General features: G+C 45.1%; 1 long non-coding RNA gene across 1 annotated transcript; it reads left to right on the plus strand.

The window, feature by feature from the left end:
* Positions 1-634: 634 nt before the first annotated feature.
* LOC115087099 lies at positions 635-21,929 on the plus strand. Its single transcript, XR_003855433.1, has 3 exons — positions 635-755; positions 14,054-14,158; positions 20,272-21,929. It is a non-coding gene; the product is annotated as an uncharacterized LOC115087099 (long non-coding RNA).
* Positions 21,930-21,970: the final 41 nt, after the last annotated feature.

Here is a 21,970-nt window from a genome sequence, read left to right on the forward strand (position 1 = left end):
CATTGAGCAGTATGAGGGAGACGGCAGTCAGACCTAAGATTTGGGCCAAAGGAGGGGTGATCACGGAGGGGACGAGAGTTTTTAAGGTAAGATCTGTGTCTGAGGGGGTTGGGGGGGGGGGAGGGGTTTGTGATTGTGATATTTAAGTGTTGGTATCTTAAGGTTCAGCATGATAGTGAGGGGAGGGGTGTGACAGGGAAGTTAGATTACTAGGAGGTGGAGCTTTTAGTAGAACTTGGTGGGAGGGAATGGGCCAGGAGTGGGGGAGGGAGGGTGTGTTCAACGGGAAGATGTGCAATGGGGTGCTTTTCACAGTGAAGGGTTGTTTATAGTGCCACAGTGGGACTTGTGAGAGGATTTAAGGGTTTAAGTAGTGGAGGAGGAGGGTGTAATAAAAGGGGAGAGGAGGGAGAATTTAGTGCCGGTCAGGAAATATAAATAGAGATGTACTGAAAGGGGGAAGCTAGCAGATGTCTAGAGGGGCTGTGACGGTACAATTTACTTTAATGAATGCCACTTGCAAGGGGCCAGCAATAAGGGGCGCCTGCTGCAGAGCCTTTTAATGGCTTGATCCGGGTCTTGGCTGACGTCGGCAGTCAGTGGGCGGGCTTAGCAGCCGACTCAGGCTGTTCCAGAGAGATCGGGATCGGAGGGGCAGGTTCGGGGTGGCCCCTACATGCGCAGCGATCCGGAGGCCTTCGACCCCGGCGGGTCAGCGCGGGTTGCGCAGGCCGGAGAGGTGACGGCAGGAGGAGGTAAGAGGCAGAGTACCTGCTGCAGAGCCTTTCAATGGCTTGATCCAGGTCTTGGCTGACGTCGGCAGTCAGTGGGCGGGCTTAGCAGCCGACTCAGGCTGTTCCAGAGAGCCGGATCGGAGGGGCAGGTTCGGGGTGGCCCCCACGTGCGCAGCGATCCGGAGGCCTTCGACCTCGGCGGGTCAGCGCCAGTTGCGCAGGCCGGAGAGGCGACGGCAGGAGGAGGTAAGAGTAAAAGTAAAGTAGAAAAGAAAACAAAAGTTTATGTAACCCTGCCTAAGGAAGGGAGCTGGAACAGAAGAAAACTGTTGTTAGCACTGCAAGCACTGAAAGTTGTTGGCTCAAAGAGCACTAAAAACAAAACAAAACTGAAACTGCCTTTAAACAGTGGTCTATGGGACCTGGAAGGAAGTCAGGTTTAGGTTTACAGCAGACAAATGAAGCAAGCTCTTTCTGGAGATTGGGCTTGTACTCAGTGAAGTTAGTACCGGAAAGGCAGGGTTTGTTTGTTTTTTTAACTTTTCCTTATAAGAAAAAAAACCAACTAAAGAATGAGAGAAAAGTAGTGTGCACTGTGGCTGGAACAGGGCATGACCCTGGAAAAAAGTGAAACTGCTAGTGAGTGTGTAGGGTGTAGCTTGCAGATGTAAGCCCAGGTTCTGCACTAAGCACCAAAAGTCAATAAGTGGAAGCATGACTGATAGAAGTATGCAAGCTTTCATTCAGATCTTCTTGGAAGAGTAAAGGCAGTTACAGGAGAGCCTCATAAAGAGCTAGCTGTCCTGGACTAAGGAAGAGAAGAGACAGGAAGCACAGCTTGCTCTCATTGTCTCTTGGACATACCGGTAGTAGAGCTAGTGGTCTGGGAGAAGAGTGAAGCACTGGCAATTACCCAGAGAGAGGCACTGCAGGGAATGCAGAGAGAGACACCTTAAAATAGCCAAAGGAATCCTGCAATGGGGCCCGGTTGGCGCCATTTTGAAAAAGGCACTGACCTGACCTTATCCTAGTCACATGACTAGCTTTGAGATAGTTTAGTACTCCATCTTCTAAAATGAATGCAGAGCTGAAACTTTCCTAGTTTGATATTTATTTTGTGTGATGTAAAACTTTTGTTTTTTTGCTTTAAATTAGTGTTTTATTTTATTTTTATGTATTTTATTTTGAATATGTTTTAATATGCATGTACTTTTGTGAACCACCCCAAACAATTTCTTGTAGGGTGCAGTATATAAAACTTTTAAATAATAAAAAAAAAAAATCCAGAGAGATACCATGAGTAATTTAAGGAATTCAATAGTAAAGGATTGGGAATATGAGTCTGGGACTATCTTATTCTGCCCGGATGTGTACTGATCTCAGAAAAATGTATGCACAAGTAAAAGGAGACTGTTGGGGACAGATGGTATGAGAACTCAGAGAAGCAGAAGCATGTTAGTGTGATTGCTGCAGACAATTTTCACTTTTAGGTACCCTTTCAGAAAGAGGCAATGCCTTTCCTCTCCCTCTGCCATTCTTTTCACCAAGTCTTCCTCTTTCTCTTACTCCCTTTGAGCTGAAATAAAAGCAGCTACACTCCTTACTTATTGAAACAGGAATAAGATTGTCTCAATTAATCTCACAAATTCTGTTCAGGTGAGATTGATAAACATATAATTAGAAAAGGTGAATTTGATTCTCTGACAAACTTAGTTAAGGACACATTTATTTATTTATTTGTTTATTTATTTTTGTTACTAGCTAATTCACAAAACAGTTCAGTATTCCAGCAATTGAGGTATATGCATACCTAGAAATGCCAGAAGGTACTTTGCAAGAGTGGACAGTTTCTCTTCTTTATTTTACAAAGTTAGAATAGTAGGTGTTGTGCTGAGGGTAGACTAGGGACCATGGAAGAGGTTCAAGAAGAAGAAAGCATGCAAACACACTCCAGCATCACTAGCAAAGATTCTTCAGAATCATGAGTTGAATTTGCACACTTGCTGCAAAAACATTAAGGGGCAGATTTTCAAAGGGTTACGTGCGTAAATCCAGGAGGATTTACACGCGTAGGGAGGGTCACGTGCACCGGGCCCGGCAACGTGCGTAAAGCCCCAGGACGCGTATAAGTCCCAGAGCTTGCAAAAAGGGGCGGGGTGGGAGCATGGCCAGAGGCCTCCACACGGCAGCTGTGCCAGGGGATTGCGCACCGGCGTAACTTGTGAGATAAAGGTACGGGGTGGGGTTTTTTTGGGCTGGGAGGTGGGGAAGGTGGGGGGGGGGGGGGGGGAAGGAAAGTTCTCTCTGAGGCCGCTCCGATTTCGGAGCGGCCTCAGAGTGGCTGGTCTCCCCGAGGGCTCAGCATGCGCAAGGTGCACTCCCTTGCGTGCACTGACCCCTGATTTTATAACATGCACGTGGCTGCGCGCGCATGTTATAAAATCGGGCATACATTTGTGCGCCCCGGATAGTGCGCACAAATGTACGCCGCACGCGTACATTTTAAAATCTACCCCAAAGTTTTCTGGCCAGAAATTCACACAGAAAATGCAGCGAAGTATACACTTAAATACATACAGAAATTGGTTTAAGTAATTGTAGCAAGCTACTATAAAACAGGTTCCTTCCCCCATGAGCTTATCATGTGTTGGAACCTTACAATGTGGACCAAGCTACGTTTGGATCTAAGTGATGAGTTTTGGACCTGTTAAAAAGGAGTTTTCAACCCTGCAGAGACTACAAGCTGCCACAGTCAAGATGAAGAATATAAAAATACGTCAAAAACCCCTGTGTGATCTGTGAACGACAAAATGTTCTGCAAGAACCAGCATCCAGCACTCACAGTGTTAAGTTGGGAAAAGGGCTGTACTGTTTAGCCCACTAGAGAACAGCACTACATAGCCAGCAGAGAAGGAATGCTGGGAGAACTTTAAGGTAGAAAAGGCACAATTTGACTGGCTATATCTGTGTGTGCAGGTGGGGATTGCCAAGTGTTGGAGCCAGGACCCAGGAAGAGAGGAGTGCATCTGACAGCTCTGCAATCAATTCTTCTCCTGAAGACCTAATTATCAAGAGGAAAGACAGACGTTTGCGATATGAGGAAATAGAGAGAAAGACAGCTGTTCTTGCTTCATACCCTGTTACGGTTCTGCTTGCGGGCCTAGCCGCGAACAGCTTCTCACCTCCCTGCAGCCCGATGCCGTTCCCATCCTGCGTGGCTGGAGCCGCTATCGGGACCTTCCTTGCGGATGGGAGCCGCTGCCGGCATGGTCCTTCCTCCATGCATGGAACCGCCATCATGCTGCCTCTCCTTTGCGACCTGGAGGCTGCAATCGCCCCCTGCTCTCCCTGCAGCCCGGAGGCCACCATCGTCTCCGCTCTATTCACGGCCTGGGTGCCACCGACGCCATTGCCTTCTTTGCAGCAGGGGGCTGCTTTTGCCCTGCCTGCCACCAAACGCCATTCCTTCCTTTGTGGCAGGATGCCGCCGCTGCTGTTCCTGCAACGGGCTTCTCCCTAGGTACCCAGCCGCACCTCTCTACAATATTTAAAGGGCCTGCGGCAGGAAAAGCCCCGTGGCCCAGTTAGATGATGTCACTCCACATCTCCTCTTCAGCCCTATAAAAGGGCTCTTTGCCAGTCCCTCGTCGCCTTCGCAGGGAACTTGCCTGCTCCTGGATTCTTCATCCCATCTCTTCGTTCCAGGAGGCTCCAAGGTCCAACCTTACTTCTTCAAGGTCCTCTGTTCTTCTTGGGAGCCCCTTTGTCTTCATTCTGTGTTCCTGGTCTCTCGATGGATCCTGCGTCCTTGCCTGTCTCGTTGTCCAGATGTTCCAGTGTCTTCGGTTTCTATCTTTAGATATTCCAGTCTCTTCGGTCCCTGCGTCCAGTTGTTCCTGATTCCCCAGTTCCTGGCTCCGGGAGTTGCAGCCTTGTCTCTTCCTGCCAGATCCAGTCTCTAGATGACCATCCTGTGAGTTAAGCCTAAATCCATATTTGATCCGGTATCCTGTTCCCGGTCATTGGAGCCCTGTTCTGGTTGGATCCTTCTTCAAGCGCTGCCCAGATTCCTCTTTCTTCCTGAGCTTCAGTCCTGTGCTCACCCCGTTCTCCGCATAGTCCATGACCAGCCTCTTCAGGCTGTGTAGGGTGTGCAGTGGGACAGCGTGGTCCGTGACTAGCCCAAGGGGCGCTGTGTAAGGCGCGCTGAGGGGCAGTGCCTTGTCTGACTCTTCAGCCCTTCATCTCGTCCAAGTCTTCAAGAGCCTACGTCTCATCCTAGTTTCAGAGTCATCCTCTGTCCGTCCTGTCGCACCTGCCATTCTCAGGCGGCAGGTCCAAAAAGGCTTTAGAGTGGCCGTTGCTGGGTCTCTTCTGGTGCATTCAGGTTCGGCAGAGGTCAGAGTGCTCCAAGTCTTGTATCCAAGCACAAGCTTGTCCGCTCGTGCTTGGATACACCTCGCCTGTCACGGTGCATGCTCCGAGTTCTCCTCTGGGCTCATGCTGTGGTCCAAGGACACACACTCTGTCCCGAACAAGCGACTGCGCTCTCGCAACATAGCCGAGCTTCATATAAAATCCCAACAAGGGACAGAGGAGCCAGGAACTTAGAGACATAGACTTCCTTTCCAGGCCCAGGAGCATACGGCTGGATCACCCTCCTTAGAGACTGAATTAAATAATCTAAACTTTGCACAGAGAGTATATTAACAGAGGAGGGAGAAGGTTTATTTCTTTGCCTTTTGTAACAAATTCATCTTAATTGTTTCAGCCTTTCATCTGAAGTCAAGCATAAACCCTTGCTGGGAAAGAGAAACTGGTGGACAGTGGTCTTTCTGTAAGAGACAGAAACCAGGACAGCTTTCTGTTTAGTACCAAGTAAACCATTTGGGAATCTCCCCAGGAAAGAGAGACCTTTCACACACTGCAGTACTCATCTATTTGGTTTGTCATTTAGCCCACTATGAAGAGGGACTTCTTCATTTTCTTGATTGTAATGGGTGCACCCTGTCCCAAACACAAAATTGTGTGGGAAAAAAACCAAACTGGTGCCATTGGGGTGGATCTGTTTCCCTCCCCCCCCCCCCCCCACCACCTTTTTTGGGGTGGGGTTCTCAGGGGTAAAGATACTTTTTGAAAGCTGTGTACTTCACTGCTTTTCCCCCCAACCTTTCTCTATTAGCGTTTCTTATTTTTTCTAACTATCCATAGGAGTATGTTGGTTGCCCTGGCCTACAGGCCATACCCAGGGTTATTTTTGCACTGCATGATTTAAAATAATGAAACTGCAAGTTTATATTATACTTCACTACTGTACTTTTCCCATTTAATGTTCTGGTTGGATTTACTGCCTACTTACACAATACTAGTAAAAGGGTTGATTATTGTATTGTTCTGATGTGGTGATTTTATCTGGTTTGTGGTGCCAAAAGTGAGAGGTTGTTTGGGAAGAGCAGAGAATTGTTGGGGTGACTGAGACCTTGTCTCATCCCCCACTCAGGCTACAAACCCGAAGATAGATAAATCATGTTAGTAAATATGATTTCTCATGTGGTACTCCCCACTCCAAGCATAGGGGTAATTCATGGTCTGGACCAAGGAAGGGCCACATAGTGAATTACAGGAAAGTAAGACTGAGAGAAATGTATTGATAATCATAAAGCCAAATTAGATGGTGTCTCTTCTTTACGTTTCCTCCAGTGGAAGTCGCACAAAAAGAAAGTCTCTTTTCTGTATTGTAATTAGTAGTGATACAAATGGTTTCCTTTGAGGTAGGAGAGAAAATAGGTGCCGTATAATTGGTTGTAAATAATAAACAAGAATAAAGGTTTAATCAACTATAATTTACAGTAATAATTACCTTGACTCAATTATGAAATGAAACAGTTTATTTTTAGAAGAACAAAGATTGATGAAACTTCTTTCATTAACCAGTAGAATTTCTTTTTATACTTTCAAGGAATACCATTAACAACATTTTGGAAATAAATCTTCAACAATTAAATATACATTTTTTTCAATATTAACCAATTTCTTTTCCTTTTCCAAGGTTTTCAAAGAACTTCAAATATTAACCTTTTCTATTCCTTGTTCTGCAGTTACAAGGATTTACCAACACAAAATATCAGATTGGTCTCGGTTCAATAATTAAAATAAAACTTTTATCACAGTTTTCCTTAAACCAAAAAACATAGTTCTTTTCTCAAAAGTATTCTCACTTTCCAGATTTCACTCCTTTCCCAGGAAGTACATTTATTAAAATTTATGAATTGCCTAACACTAAAAACAGGTCTAGGTGATGGTCTAGGTTTAGGCGTTAGGTCTAAGTCTAGGTAACTTTAAATTAATACTCAATATGTGAGAAACTAAAGTTCCTCCTTTTCTTTTCTGCTCATGGGGGTTACAACTGTAATACTAAAAGCCCCTACCTCAGTTCTGTGCCTTGCGATGTTGATGCTATACCCCTCTCTCTGTGTCTTGGGAGTAATCATTCCTCTGTTTGTGTGGGTTTGCCCCTTTTTGGTGCTCAGGTTATCCATGTCACTATGATAGGGTCTCTCTGCTGCTGGGGGTATATCACCCCAGGAGCAGTACAGGACTGCAAGGCAGAATTCAGGGCAGGACTAGGGTCGGTCTTCAGCCTAACCAGCTTTCTTCCCTGCAGGTTGAACCCTTGGGTTCTGGGGGCCAATAGGTCTCTGCGGCAGCAGTACATTATGGTGTGTATGACAGGAGGAGCAAGACAGGAGGAAGCCTTTGAGAGACTGGTTAGGCTGGAGCAAGGCTTGGCTTGGCTTGGCTGGAAAGGCTGGAGGCTTTCTATACAGACTGTAGGCAAGGCAATATACCGGGCAGGACCTGGAACTAGACAGATACTGACAGAGACAAGGCAATGACAGGACACAGGTACAGACAATGGCTAGACAAGGCAAGAATACAAGAGATGGACTGGGCAGGGCATGACAAACCCAGACATGGACAGGACCCGGCAAGGACTAGACTAGCCTACACTGAACAAAGAATATAGAAGCCCGAAGGAAACAGTACAGTAGGTCGTAGGCTACTAAACAAGACGCCCGGAGGCTGGTAAACAAGGTATGGCCTGGCTAGGCCATAAGGTAAGGCCCAAGGTACAAGAGGGCTCAGAAGCCTATAGGTGAGGGAAGGTCTGAGTAGGCCACAAGGAGCAAGAAGGCCTGGAAGCCACAAGGCAAGAATCAAGGTAAGCGTGGCCAGGTCAGAGATCGAAGAGTAACTCAATGAAGAGGCAAAGGTGAATGGGAAGGATGATTTACATAGGGCTGGAACTTGGGTGTGGTGCAAGCATTGAGAAGGAACTTGGCAAGACTGAAGATTAAACTCACCGAGGTCCCCTAGTGGAGAGAAGGGTACACCACAAACTGAGTCAGGTGGTCACTGAGTAGCTGTCTCTGGTGGCTGGAAGTAGAGCTCATTAGAGGTCTCTGCTCATGAGGAGGCATCATTGCAGGAGGCAGCAGGGTAGGATGAGGCTGTGTAGCAGGTGGAATACTAACACTTTATTTATTTATTTTTGGGTTTTATATACCGATCTTCTTACATAGTATGCAAATCAAATCGGTTTACAGAGAACAATTAAACTTGCTTGGTAGCATTACATATAACGAAGAACTTTAAGTAACAAAATAAATATAGTAAATAATATACAAGAACAATGATATACATCAGTATATACAATGATGTACAACAATAAATATAGTAAATAACATATAAGAACACTGAGTAACATGGTATTAGAGAAATATTCCTTTTATACAGAAGCCTAGTGAGAGGCTGATGAAACCTTATAATAAATAACTTACATGTGGATGTATCGAACGAAAATTGTGCTAGGGTGCAGGGAGGATAAGCATAGGGAGGAACAAGGTGGTGGAGGGAGGAGAGGGAAAAACAGGGGGTCTAGAGGATGGAGGGTTTAATGGGGAGGGAAAGGGGGTGGAGTTTAAAGGGAAGATTAAAGCTTTAAGGTGGTGGAGTTATACAAATTAGTGCGAAGCAGAACATAATTGTAAGTTGGACGTAGCTTGTGAGTGATCAGGGAAAAGCTTGGCTGAAAAGCCAAGTTTTCAGTTTTTTCTTGAATGACAGATGGCAGGGGTCTTGTCTGAGGTTTGGTGGAAGTGAGTTCCAAAGAGAAGGACTTGCGGTGGAAAAAGCCCTGTCCCTTAGCGGAGTTTTGGCTTGGGGGATGAACAGGGTGCCTTGGTAGGCTTTTCTGATTGGTCTTGTTGATTTAATGGTACGTAGCTGATAGGTAAGATCGATTGGAGCTGAATTTGTGCCACTTTGCCCCTTTCACAATGTTTTGAGCTATTCATGCCACTGTAGATGTTCTTTGATTTTCTTCTGGTGCTGTGGGGTGTTCATGCTACTCTTGGTGTCTTGGGGTGCCATTGCTTCTGCTGCTGATCCCTAGAAGACTCAAAGTTAGAGTAAAAAATAGGATGCATTGACTTTAATGGACACGAATGAGCAGAATGAAACAGAAAGCCAATCAAAAAATCCAAACCAAACCTACATTTATTTCTGTGCACACCCCTATGCAGCTGGATCAAAGCCAGACAAGCACAATTTCTGAAGGTTGTATCCTAGGAGTCTGTTGACCAGCAAAGCTTGGTCTGTTATTCTTATATACCAAAGGTTCCAAAACCTGTCCTGAAGGACCCTTAACCAGTTGGGTATTCAGGATATTCACAATGAGATACATTTGCATGCACTGCTAGCATTCAAATTTATCTCATTGTGGATATTGTGAATACGTGACTGGCTGGGTCCTTCATTCTTGTATACTGTAACCAATCAGGGCTCACCCTTTGCTGGACTAACTGAGCAAGCCTACCTTCCTGACAACTGTAGGGCAAGTCGTTAAGTCAGATTTGATCATGTTGTGATCGCTGTTAGCAATGTACATAGTCATGTAGAAATGTATATACCGTATTTTTCGCTCCATAAGACGCACTTTTTTTCCCCCAAAAGTGGGGGGAAAATGTATGTGTGTCTTATGGAGCGAATATAAAAAAAAAACTAAAATCTAACAAAAACCCCCCCCCCCCCCCCCACCCTCCTGACTCCCTCAAGACCTGCCAAATGTCCCTGGTGGTCCAGCGGGGGTCTAGGAGCGGTCCGGGAGCGATCTCCTGGGCTTGGGCCGTCGGCTGCCAGTAATCAAAATGGCACCGATGGTATTTTGCCCTCTCTATGTCACTGGGACCGACCAATGGCAGCGGTAGTCCCTGTGACATAGTAAGGGCAAAGGGCCGTCGGCTGCCAGTAATCAAAATGGCGCCGACGGCCCTTTGCCCTCACTATGTCACTGGGACCGACCGCTGCTATTGGTCGGTCTCAGTGACATGGAGAGGGCAAAGGGCTGTCGGCGCCATTTTGTTTACACACAGCCGACGGCCGAAGCCGAGGAGACCGTTCCCGGACCGCTCCTGGACCACCAGGGACGTTTGGCAGGTCTTGGGGGGGGTCAGGAGGGTGGGGGTTGTTAATTTGAAAGGGTTGGGATGGGGTTTTTTTGGGGGGGAGGGGTTCCCAGAGAAAGAAAAGTTTTCTGATCTGGGGAGTGGACCGAAATGGCCCTCCCAAGACCCGAAAACAAAATGGGGAGAAAAAAAAAGCTATGCACTCCCCTAATTTGCTCCATAAGACGCCCAGACGCAGAGCCGGTTTAGCACAAATTTTTTTTTTTTTTTTAATTTTCCCCCTCTGAATCCTAGGTGCGTCTTATGGTCAGGTGCGTCTTATGGAGCGAAAAATACGGTACTTATATAGTCTAATATACCTTTAGATATTTGTATATACTGTCAGCCTTGTTCACAGTCCCATTTGTTTTTCTGGGGTGAAGGGAGGGAGATCCCACCCACTAACACCTTCTTCCCCAGGTGGAAGCACCAGGCACAAGAATGTGAGGACCGACAGAGTCTGCCCTAGGGGGGCTCCTGCCTGGTCGGTCCCGGACCCAGCAAGGTAAGCAGTCAAGGGGGCCACTGTGACCCCCAACACTGTTGCCTATCACACCAAATCCTGTCTTCAATTGGGGTTAGATCTGGAATGGCTCCCTCTCTTGCGGGTTCCTGAGCTGGTTGCTCTGTGAGGCAATCTTTTATTCCATCCAGAAATTTTGCCTTGAGTACTGTGTGAAGTTTTGGTCACCGTCTCTCAAAGATATAGCAGAATTAGGAAAGGTATAGAAAAGGGTAACCAAAATGATAAAGGGGATGAAACAATTCCCTTATGAGGAAAGGCTAAAAATGTTAGCACTCTTCAATTTGGAGAAGAGATGGCTGAGGGCCAATATGATAGAGGATTATAAAATGAGTGGAGTGGATCAGGTAAATGCATTTGGTTGTTTACCCTTTCAAAAAGTACAAAGACTAAGGGACATTCAATGAAGTTTCTAGGTGATAAATTTAAGACAAATAAGAGAAAATATTTTTCTACTCAATGCATAATTAAACTCTGGAATTCGATATTGGAGGATGTAGTGCAAACTTAGTGTGTGGCTGGTTTTAAAAAAAGACAAGTTCCTGGAAAAAATGTCTATAATCCATCATTTATTATCTGCCTTAAATCTTAGATCTTTAGTAAGTAATTTAATATGTATTGGAACATTTCATTTTAATTGAGATATGATAATCACTGCTTATGAATACCTACAACGAAAATCATCAAGACTTGTTGATTAATAATTATGAATGTTGTAGTACAGTTGTAATACAGTTCATAACTGCTAATCTTTGCCAATACCAGCTATTGCAATTCTATTTTACTTGGGCTGCCCACCTCTACACTGTCATTTACAGGTTCTACAGAACTCATCGGCAGGACTACTGACAGGGAAAAAGAAAATTGATCACATTACACCTATACCAATATCTCTACATTGGCTTCCAATAAAACAGCACATTGAATTTAAAGTACTTTGTTTACTACATAAGATCGTTAATGATGAGCAAACAGACTGGCTAAATGCAGCAATCGGGCTTCATGTCCCAGGTAGAAATCTTCCTTCTACCGGTCAAGGCCTTTTAACAATTCCCTCGATAAGAAAGGCTCATTTATCAGATGTACAAAACAGAGCTATCTCCATAGCAGGCCCCAAAATCTGGAACTCCTTACCGACTTCCTTAGGCACACAACGGAATCCCAAGTTATTCAGATCTAACTTGAAAACTTGGTTATTCTAAATCATTTGACGATTCTGTTATGGTGAAGCAGTGTTTGGGTGGATTCTTGGGTACTGTGGTAGATGACCACGCCCACGGGGAGGGGCCCCATGGGGAGACACAGTACTGGGCTAGACTCAGGACGCACAAACACAAAATTAGATCTTTTATTGTATAGCTTGATGTATACCACCAGTAGTGAGGTAGTCTGGATGTAGCAGTCTCGGGACCCTCGGCAGAGGGGACCAGTCTCACCCCGTTGGTATAGGGGAATTCCGGTTGTAGGTTTCCCAGCAAGGCAGCGCGGTGGATGAGACAGACTGAGAGTTAGATTACTCACTAGATGGTAGCTGCAAGTATGCAATTCCACCAGGCAGAAGTAGATGGTGCTGGCAGGGAGAGCAGGCCCTCGAGGAGCGAGTACCTGATCCCTGTAAGGCACCTGAAATAAAGCAGAGGGCCCCCGAGGAGCGGGTACCCAGGTTAGTCAATACCCCGAAGGGCAGAGAGAGCTTCCAGCGGCAGCATGGAAGCGGCAGAGTAGCTTAGACCGGACGAATCCAGTCCTTTGCTAGCTCACCGAGTTAGCAATCAAGTACAGGCTATATACCCGGATGGCATGACGTCACTTGAGGGGGATGCCCCCGAGGTTCGTGCCAATGCTGGAATAAAGACTTGGGTGGTGTGCGTGTGCGCGCATACCCTAGTAGGCCCTTGAGAGGAACATGGCGGGAGGCAGCACCATAGCTGTTCCGGGAACGCCGGAGAGGGCGGCTTGCAGATGCGGCAGTAGCCATTATCCCAAGGTAAGCGGGAGGAGCTGTGAACAAGGTGAGGCATATGGGGCGAAGCTGTCTAGGACCGATGGACGCAATAGATTCACAACGAGATATAAAATTTGAAACATACTCCGCCCCTTATGACCTCCCTGACCTTAATGTTTTTTAACACTCTTTTATTCTTAATTTTACTGAGTATTTATTGTATCTTTATTAATATAATAAGCTTTTTATTTATAGTTTATTTACTTGATTGTATTTTTTAATGCTGTGACATCTGTAAACTGTTGTGATGGCTCGACCGAATGACGGTATATAAAAATCAATCAATCAATGTTACTTCTGTAAACCATTGTGATCATTATATGGAACAACGGTATATAAAATGTTTAAATATTAAAGTGGACTGGGGGAAATCCGTTGCTTATACCTGGGATAAGCAGCATGCAGTCCATTAACCTTTTCGAATCCTGCCAGGTACTTGTGACCTGGATTGGCCACTGTTGGAAACAGGATACTAGTTTTGATGAACATTGATCTGACCCAGGATGGCAAATCTTATGTTATGTTAAATTCTTATGTTCTAAGTATCTACTAGCTTCTCCTTGGTTCTGCATCTTCTGTAGCTCCTTTATTGCTTCTTTGCCCCTGAGGGTTGCTAGTTCAAGCCCTGTCAAACCTGAGAGCGAGTCATTGAATGTTGTCCTTGTCTTTACATAGGCCAGGGCTTCCCAACCTTTTGGGGAGTGTGGACCTCTTTTCAACCTCCAAATTTTTCACAGACACCCACATGTATCTATTTAAGTTTTACAGTCAGTTAAATGTCATATGGAAAACTGATTGATTAATGTAATAGAAAATAATAATGGAAGAATTTGTAATGTATAAATTCAATATTAAACAAGGAATAGTTTCTGATATAAACTGTGATCTCCCTCCTGCCCACCCCTTATAGACCCTTCTCTCTCCCATGACCCATTCCCAAGCGTCTTCTCACCCCATGATCCTTTCCTGAATGTCTTACCTCTTGTCCTCTTCCCTGTTCCTCTCCCTCCTTCCCTCTCCTCATTACCCCATCCCATGTTTTTTTAATTTATTTGAATTTATTACTAATGTTTTGAATAAGAAGTTCACTTAAAGCAGGGTGCAACATATTTGAAAGTAATATACAGTGGAGGGAGACTTTATATTTCTAGTTTGAATTAGACTTCAGTAAAGACAAAACTTTATATCCATCAGTAACACTGGTCTACAGCCAAAATGCTTTCGAAATGAATGTAGTCAAATTGTTGTGTCTTCTGACTCCTCTCCTCCTGCTTACCCGGAGCAGATTCAGCTGCGGAGGTTGCTTGGAGTAACACTGGAGTCACGGGAAGCACCATTGTATGCAGAGAGTACAGCTGTGCAGTCCTCCTTGACTGATGGATCATTTGAAGTGAGTCCTAAGGTTTACGCTGTTTCTTCTTTAGCCTCCCTTGAGGGCTCAGGCGATTTTGCTTCTTCTATAAAACCTCCCGAAATAATGCTGGAAAGTTTGTGGACAGTACTGATGTCGGTTAATAAATCCGTTACATCTTTAGTATCTATGACCACTAACTTGCACAATCAATTTCAATCCGAAGAACTTACTTTTTTTCCAGAGACTTCAAATTATCTGAAGGAGAGTCTTCCTTGGCGAAAGTACAAGAAGTTCATATTAAAGATCTTCTACTTCACGTAGAATTGAAAATATCAAAAATTCTTTAAGGTCTTTAAATTTGAGGATTTTTAACTTTCCTCAGATTCCTTTGATGGCACCTGCTGATTTATTTACTATATTATTTAAAGGAAGTTTTATCAAAACCAGAAAATGCATTACTTTCAATGGAGAAAATCTATTTTTTGCCTATTTCTAAAGGTTATGGGGGCAATGCTGTAGTGGTGTTGTGTATGGTGGTTTAGTGTGCCCATAGGCCTCAGCCCGACCCAGACCTTCCGGACTGAGCCAAGGGTTGGCGGTGGCTCCGCGTGGCTGAACAATCGTGCCCTCGGCCAGACCGGCAAGCTCCCTTGGGCAACATCCAAGGATGTTGGAAGGTGAATGGTCCTCCGACCATTCCGGGCCCTTTCGGACCTGCTGCGAGCAGCATGGAGCAGCAGGCCTGGCATGAGGTTGAGGGCAAACAGGCCTTGACATGAAGACATGACTATGGAGTGATGCAATGGCATCCAGGGACGAAGACACATGGCTGATGCAACGGCAACACGAGGTATGGACATTGGCACTGTCTCTCAGGGCGCCCTACTCAGGCCACCCGCGGGACTGAGTCGCGGACCACCCTGTCCGTTACGCGCCCTACACAGCCCCAAGGCTGGTCACGGACCACGACGGGAGCGGGACAGCACAGGAACACACATCTGGGACACGACTGCTCAGGAGCACAGGACGACCGTCCACCAGCAGGCTAGTCCACTCAGGAGTACTGCATCTGAGGGACCCCTGGCCTACCGGACCAGAAGGCTCGAGAGCGTAGAAGGTGAGGCGAAGGAAGGAACATCACGGAAGGCAGGAACACCAGGACGTAGGAGAACGAAGACACCTGGACATGGACCTCAGGCACGAAGACTTGGACATGGAACAGCTGAACGAAACAAGGAGCTCCTAGAAGACTGGAAGACCTCTCATGGACTCTGGCAGGCCGGAGCTTCCAGAGCGAAGATTCGACGATGATGCAAGGCCCTGGAGAACTGACGGAGCAGCCCTATATAGGGCTGAGGCAGGAAATAGTCATCAAGGTGGGGCCCAGACACTTCCTGTATCTGGCCATTTAAATACAGAAGGAAGACGCGGCCGCGCGCCTAGAGGGAGTGCAGGACCGCGGACAGCGGCCTGCACAGACGTACTTGCGTAGGAAGCAGGGCAGGGCCTGAGGAGCAGGCCCTGACTTTGGCAGCGGCTCCAGCTGCTGCGGGGAGCCCCGGGGGCGGCTCTAGCCGCCGGATGGCGCCGGGGCTTGCGGCCTAGCGCCGCGAAGATGGCGATGACGTCGGGGGCACTCCCAGCCCCGAAGGAAGCTGGAAAGTCTGCGGCTCCGGCCGCGGTGAAGACTGGAAGAGACGGGGGCGGCCTCCGGGCCGCATGAAGAACTTTAGGCCGCGGCTCCGGCTGCGTCGGCAGAAGACACAGCAGCATGGGGTGAGTGGCCGGCTCGCGGGGAGACCCGCGGGCAGGTTTCATAACAAGTGGATGTTCCTACCAATTTAACAGATTTCCTGGAAAACTCTGAGGAAGGGAATGTGATCAGTCATTCTACTCTGATGACTCTTGCCTTTATGCAAGATAGGAATAACATTTTTCATCTGTATTTTCATAACAAGGATGCTCTTTTTTTAAAGGTCAAAAAATCTGGATGTTTCCAGACATCTCAAGAGCCACACAGGAACGCAGAAAGAAGTTTTTGGCAACGAGACCTGAAGTCCTAACTCTTGGGGCTATTTGCATAGTGCATTTTCCTTGGACTCCTCACGTTTTTTCCTTTTGACCCACTACAGTTAAGGAATTTTTTGGACTCTAAACGTAATATTGGGACCCCCTCCCCTTCTGCTAATGTGGATTTCTAATGATTAGGTAGTGCACTGCTTGATTGCCTCCATCCTTTCTCTTTAGGAAAAAATGTCTTTGTATTCTTTGCCATACCCCATGGTAGTTAGTTCCCCCCCCCCCCCTTCTTTAATTCGGGGTCTAAATTTGGTACTATACATTCTATTTATTTTTCTTATCTTTAATTTCCTCTTAAATTGAAAATTTGACATGTATACTATTTTTCTTTTCAAATATATTGTTTTGATTATTTGATTAAAACATAGTTAAAAAAAATGTTGATTGGGTTAGTATATACAACCTTTGACTTGGGAATTGTGGAGAATAAGTGAGTTAACAAAGGAATGGATCTCAAATTAATACAGAAATAATTGTAGAATCAAGGAAGATTTTGTTACCACCCTTTCACATCAAGCTGGATCTGATGAAGAACTTTGTGAAGGCCATGGACAAATCTAAAGCAGCCTTCAAGTTCCTCAGTAGTATATTTCCAAGGTTAAGTGAAGCTAAGATAAAGGAAGGTGTTTTTGTTGGTCCTCAGATTCATAAACTTCTTTAAGATGATGCATTTAACTGTGCACTGCTTGACAAGGAAAACACAGCGTAGAAAGCCTTCCAGTTAGCAATAACAAATTTTCTCAGAAACCATAAGGCAGACAACTACAAGTAATTGGTGGAAAACCTCCTCAAGGTATACAAAAGCCTTGGCTGCAACATGTCAATAAAGATACATTTTTTGCACACTCATCGAGATTTTTTTTTCCAACAAACTGCGGAGCTGTGAACGATAATATAATGAGTGATTTCAACAGGACATTGCAGCAAAGGAAAAACAATATCAGGGTAAATGAAGCACATCAGTGCTTGGAGACTACTGCTGGACAGTGACAAGATGTTTCATTTAATGAAAACAAGAGACAAATCAACAAGATCCAAGTAGCCACTGAATAAGGACTAAACTATGTATATATACATAATGGGGTAGATCTTATAAATGTACGCCCGCGCGTACTTTTGTTCGCGCACCAGGCAGCGCGCGCCAAGCCCTGCACGCGCTGCCCGTTCCCTCCGAGGCCGCTCCGAAATCGGAGCGGCCTCGGAGGGAACTTTTCTTCGGCCTCCCCCCCACCTCTATCCTGAAAGTAACGCCTGCTCCAGGCAGGCATAACTCACGCGTGCCGATCGGCTGCCGCCGCGCGATTCCCCGGCCTGGGAGCGATTTTGGAGGCCTCGGCCATGCCCTTGAAACCCCCCCGGGCCGGCACCACGCCCCTCTAGCAAAGCCCTGGAACTTGCGCGCGTCCCGGGGCGTGCGCAGGGGGATTTTGAAAGGGTTACGTGCATAACGTATGCGTGTAACCCTTTTAAAATCTACCCCAATAGTTTTTGGTCTTTTGCTTCATAGTAAATTTTAATTATTTAATCCTTTTCCTGATTTAATTTTTAAAATGTTACATAAACAGGATAGGTGAAATTATTATGCAACCATAAATACATGAAAAGATCTAAGTTTACAACTTGTGATTAAAACTCTACTATCTAGCTCTATCTCCGTAATAGACAAACATAAAATGTAAAAATTGAAATATGCAAACAGTAGCCAATCGGCTGGTTTAATTGCTATATTTGAATTTGGCACATCAACATCAATAATAAATGGTATTTTATTGCTGAAGCAGATGACTTCTAAAAATTTGTATACCAATCTTATAAAAGCTAGTGGTTGCTGAAGGTTCTATTGACTACTGATATCCGAACACAATGGTACAAGTTAGATCATTTTGTTGTCCTTTCCTGCTACAGGAATTCTTCCTCCACCTCCTGTCCACCTTTCCGTTGCTAATCCCTTCCTAGTGACAAAATAAAACAGCTATGGGTGTGGTGGTGGGAAAGGAGGTATTTCATGGTTGCAGCATGTATGTTAACTTTACATTTCTTATATGATAAAAATACAAAAAGGATAACCAATCATATTTTGCATATATAATAAAGGTAGAAAAAAAGAATGAGGGGGATATACTGTCAACAAAAAATAAACATCTGGATCTGGGAAAAAAAAAACATTATAAAAATGATTCAAACAAGCAATACAGCAAGATTTACTTTTAGTAAAGAATTTGCATAGCATTAGCACTGAATAGTCTAACAGACATAATAAAGAAATAACATGCCAAGAGAGAAAAAAGGAGGAAAGACATTGTTTTAGAGTGTTTTCATGTTGTTGGCTTTATTATCTCGGGACACAGGGCTCTGCGACATGGTGAAACAAGGCCACTGCTTCTTGGGCACACAGACTTTCAGCCAGGATTTTTCTGCTTAGCATTTCCCTTTTCATTCATATGTACAAACATTAAACTAGTTTATTAAGGTACGCAAATTATTTGACAGAGAACACTGCCTTTGCAGCATCCCCAGCCCCAGACAACTCTGAGTATGGAAAACGTTGGTGAGGGTGTAATCCGACCTCAAGGTGTGCAGGCCAGTGAGAGGGGCATGAAAACAAAACCAATATAAAATCCTACTGTCATACAGGCCGATTCACTAAAGTCTGCGGGAGAGCAGACTAACGCCCGCTCTCCCGGCGCGCGCACTGGCCTCTTGCCGGTGCGCGCGATGCAGTATTCAAATTAGGTGGTGCAGTCAAAACGGGGAAAAGGAGGCGCTAGGGACACTAGCGCGTCCCTAGCGCCTCCTTTTTGACAGGAGCGGCGGCTGTCAGTGAGTTTGACAGCTGACGCTCAATTTTGCCGGCGTCGGTTCTCAAACCTGCTGACAGCCACGGGCTCGGAAACCGGACACCGGCAAAATTGAGCGTCCGATTTTCGGCCCGAAAGACGCGGGCCAAATTCAAATTTTTTTTTTTTTTACCCTTCGGGACCTCCGACTTAATATCGCCATGATATTAAGTCGGAGGGTGCACAGAAAAGCAGTTTTTACTGCTTTTCTGTGCACTTTCCTGGTGCCGGAAGAAATTAGCGCCGACCTTTGGGCGCTAATTTCTGAAAGTAAAATGTGCGGCTTGGCTGCACATTTTACTTTCTGTATCCCGCACGCATACCTAATAGGGCCATCAACATGCATTTGCGCTATTAGGTGCTGCGGGTTGGACGCGCGTTTTCCTCCCCTTACTGAATAAAACGCGCGTCCAAGAGCAGGCTAACAGTGCGCTCCATCGGCCTGATAGTAAGGAGTAAACAGGGATTCTTGAGAAAGGAGATAAAATTCAGAATTTTCCAGGCCCTTAGTTCCAGTGTTACTCAGTAGCTCCAGCAGAGGCAAAAAGGCAAATTCAGTGCAAACCACCTTTACCAGCCACCTTCATCGCTTCTCCCTTCCAAGAGTGGAAAAACAGAATGTGCCAAAGTTTCAGGTTTAATAGCACAACTTCACTCAGCACCAATAAAATGAATGAACCAAATACAGGGAAGAAAATGGGGGGAGAAGAGCAGAAGAAAAATAAATCAACATTTATTGCAGAATGGCAGTTTTACCATAAATAGCATGGTGAGAATATGTATAAATCAAAATGCAGGCAGTAGTGTTATGTTCAGTAATGCAGTGAAATAACAGCCTTTCCATAGACAACACTTGAACCCCAGCCAGGAATCAAAGTAGAAGCTGGGATGTGAAAATGCTGAGTGGATTATGTAGAAAGGCTTTTCTTTCAGTCAGAGATGAAAAGAAACCAACGCCCAGTCACTGTGGAAATATGCTGAAGGCATAACAGCGTTTAAAAGAGGTCTGGATGAGTTCCAGGAAGAAAAGCCCATAACACATTATTAGTCAGGTAGACTAAGGAAAGCTATTACTATCACTGGAAGTGAGTAACAGGAAATAGATCTACTCTACGAGACCTGCTAGATACTTGCAACCTGAATTGATTACTGTTGGAACCAGGATGCTGGGCTTGATGGACCTTGGTCTGACCCAGCATGGCACTTCTTATGCTTTTAACTATTTTTTCACAGAAAAGGTGATGGATGATTGGAATGCCCACCCAGAAGTGCTGAAGATAAGAATGGTGTTGGAATTCAAAAGAACATGGGATAAAGTCTGCAGATCCCTAGAGGCTAGAGAATGGAAAAGAAGAAATGGAATAACCTATGATAACTTTAGGTGAAACATTTCTGCATGGGAGTAAACTACGCAGCATGGCAGTCACTATCCTTAACAGAAGACATGGCAGTCACTATCCTAAGCAATCTGCTGGGCCAACTGCATGGATCATTTGTGCCTTTCTTTGCTGTTATTTATTATGTTACTACATGACAGTCTTCCCTTGTTGCAAATGGTTTCTATGGCTGGAACAACCTTTAGTAGGAATCTTGGTAACTGCTGTCTGTGACAATCTGTTTATGACTAAAGTGGAGGTTCCTGGTTCTGGAGTTAATGTGGAAAGGTTTTCAACAGAATGGTAGTACGGTGAGCCTGTCCATATGAAGAGTGTGTACAGCAAAACACTACACGAGGGCAGTGTCCAACTCACCCACCCTGAATTTCAGAGGTGCATCTGTGACTTTCAGCTCTCTCAGCATCGAGGTAACTTCTGGGAAGGCGGACCTTCACCCTCTTGAGGGGAAAGGGGGGGACGGTGCTACACCCCAGCCTGCTGAGCTACTAAACCCAAGAGAATCCAGATGAGGTGATTCAGGAACTCTACTTCCTATTAACCCGCTAGAAAAATGCAGAGGCCTTATACTACTGTCACTTCAGTAATCCTCAAAACCGTAACATCATTCTTAGAAACGTATTCCGATTAATAATATAGAAATGTTACAAATACAGTGGAGACCCAGTGTTTGCAAATCTGGTTCATGCATATTCATTAAGGATATCCTGACAACCAGACTGGTTAGATGTGCCTCCAAGAGAGGGTTGGGAAGCACTACTCTGAAGAAATCTCTCTCCAACAGATGAGTATGAGTTTAACTCTCCTCTTCTTAGAGACCTCTTCTTTGGACAATCTCAGGAATCCATTCTTGGACCCCAAGACAAGTTCTCTCTGATCCTTACGGCCTGGGAACCCCAGCTTTGGGTCCATCAGCCACCCTCTCAGGACAGAAAATAACTCACGAAGAACCCAGAGCCAAGTAGGTTCATGAGTTTTGTTTAACCACTCACAGAAGATATCTCTCACTGGGGAGTGTCAAACACACATTTTGCTCCTACTCTCTCTTACTTCATTTTCCAGTGTGTGGAAAACTGAAGACAACAGTAAGGGACCACGTTGGTGATCCCCTTACATACAGATATAACAACACTCCAAATTTACACTTTCCGGGAGATAACTGCTGTATTTTGTCTTTTTAATTTTTTTTAATCATTTTTTTTATTATCAAAGCATACATGATGTAAAAATACAATAGTACCTGTTTAAACAGGGAAAATACAAGTGTAAAGTACAAGTTACAAATTGCAAAGAATCCCTGCAGTGTACATATTAAACATAAACATAGACAAGAGCATCCTGCTGCTTCAATAACTGTTTTACAAACATTGGATGAACAGTGAATGAATTATCCCTTCCCATCCTCCCAACCCCTGTTGACAACAAGGACAAAACTATATAAACGAGACATTCATCAAGGGTGCTAGTAGTGAGAAATAATTAAATAAGAAATAATTAGTGGATACAATAAGTACTGTGAAAATGAGTTTCCTATTTCG

This window comes from Rhinatrema bivittatum, chromosome 3 (genome assembly GCF_901001135.1).
Source record: "Rhinatrema bivittatum chromosome 3, aRhiBiv1.1, whole genome shotgun sequence".
NCBI lineage: Eukaryota > Metazoa > Chordata > Amphibia > Gymnophiona > Rhinatrematidae > Rhinatrema > Rhinatrema bivittatum.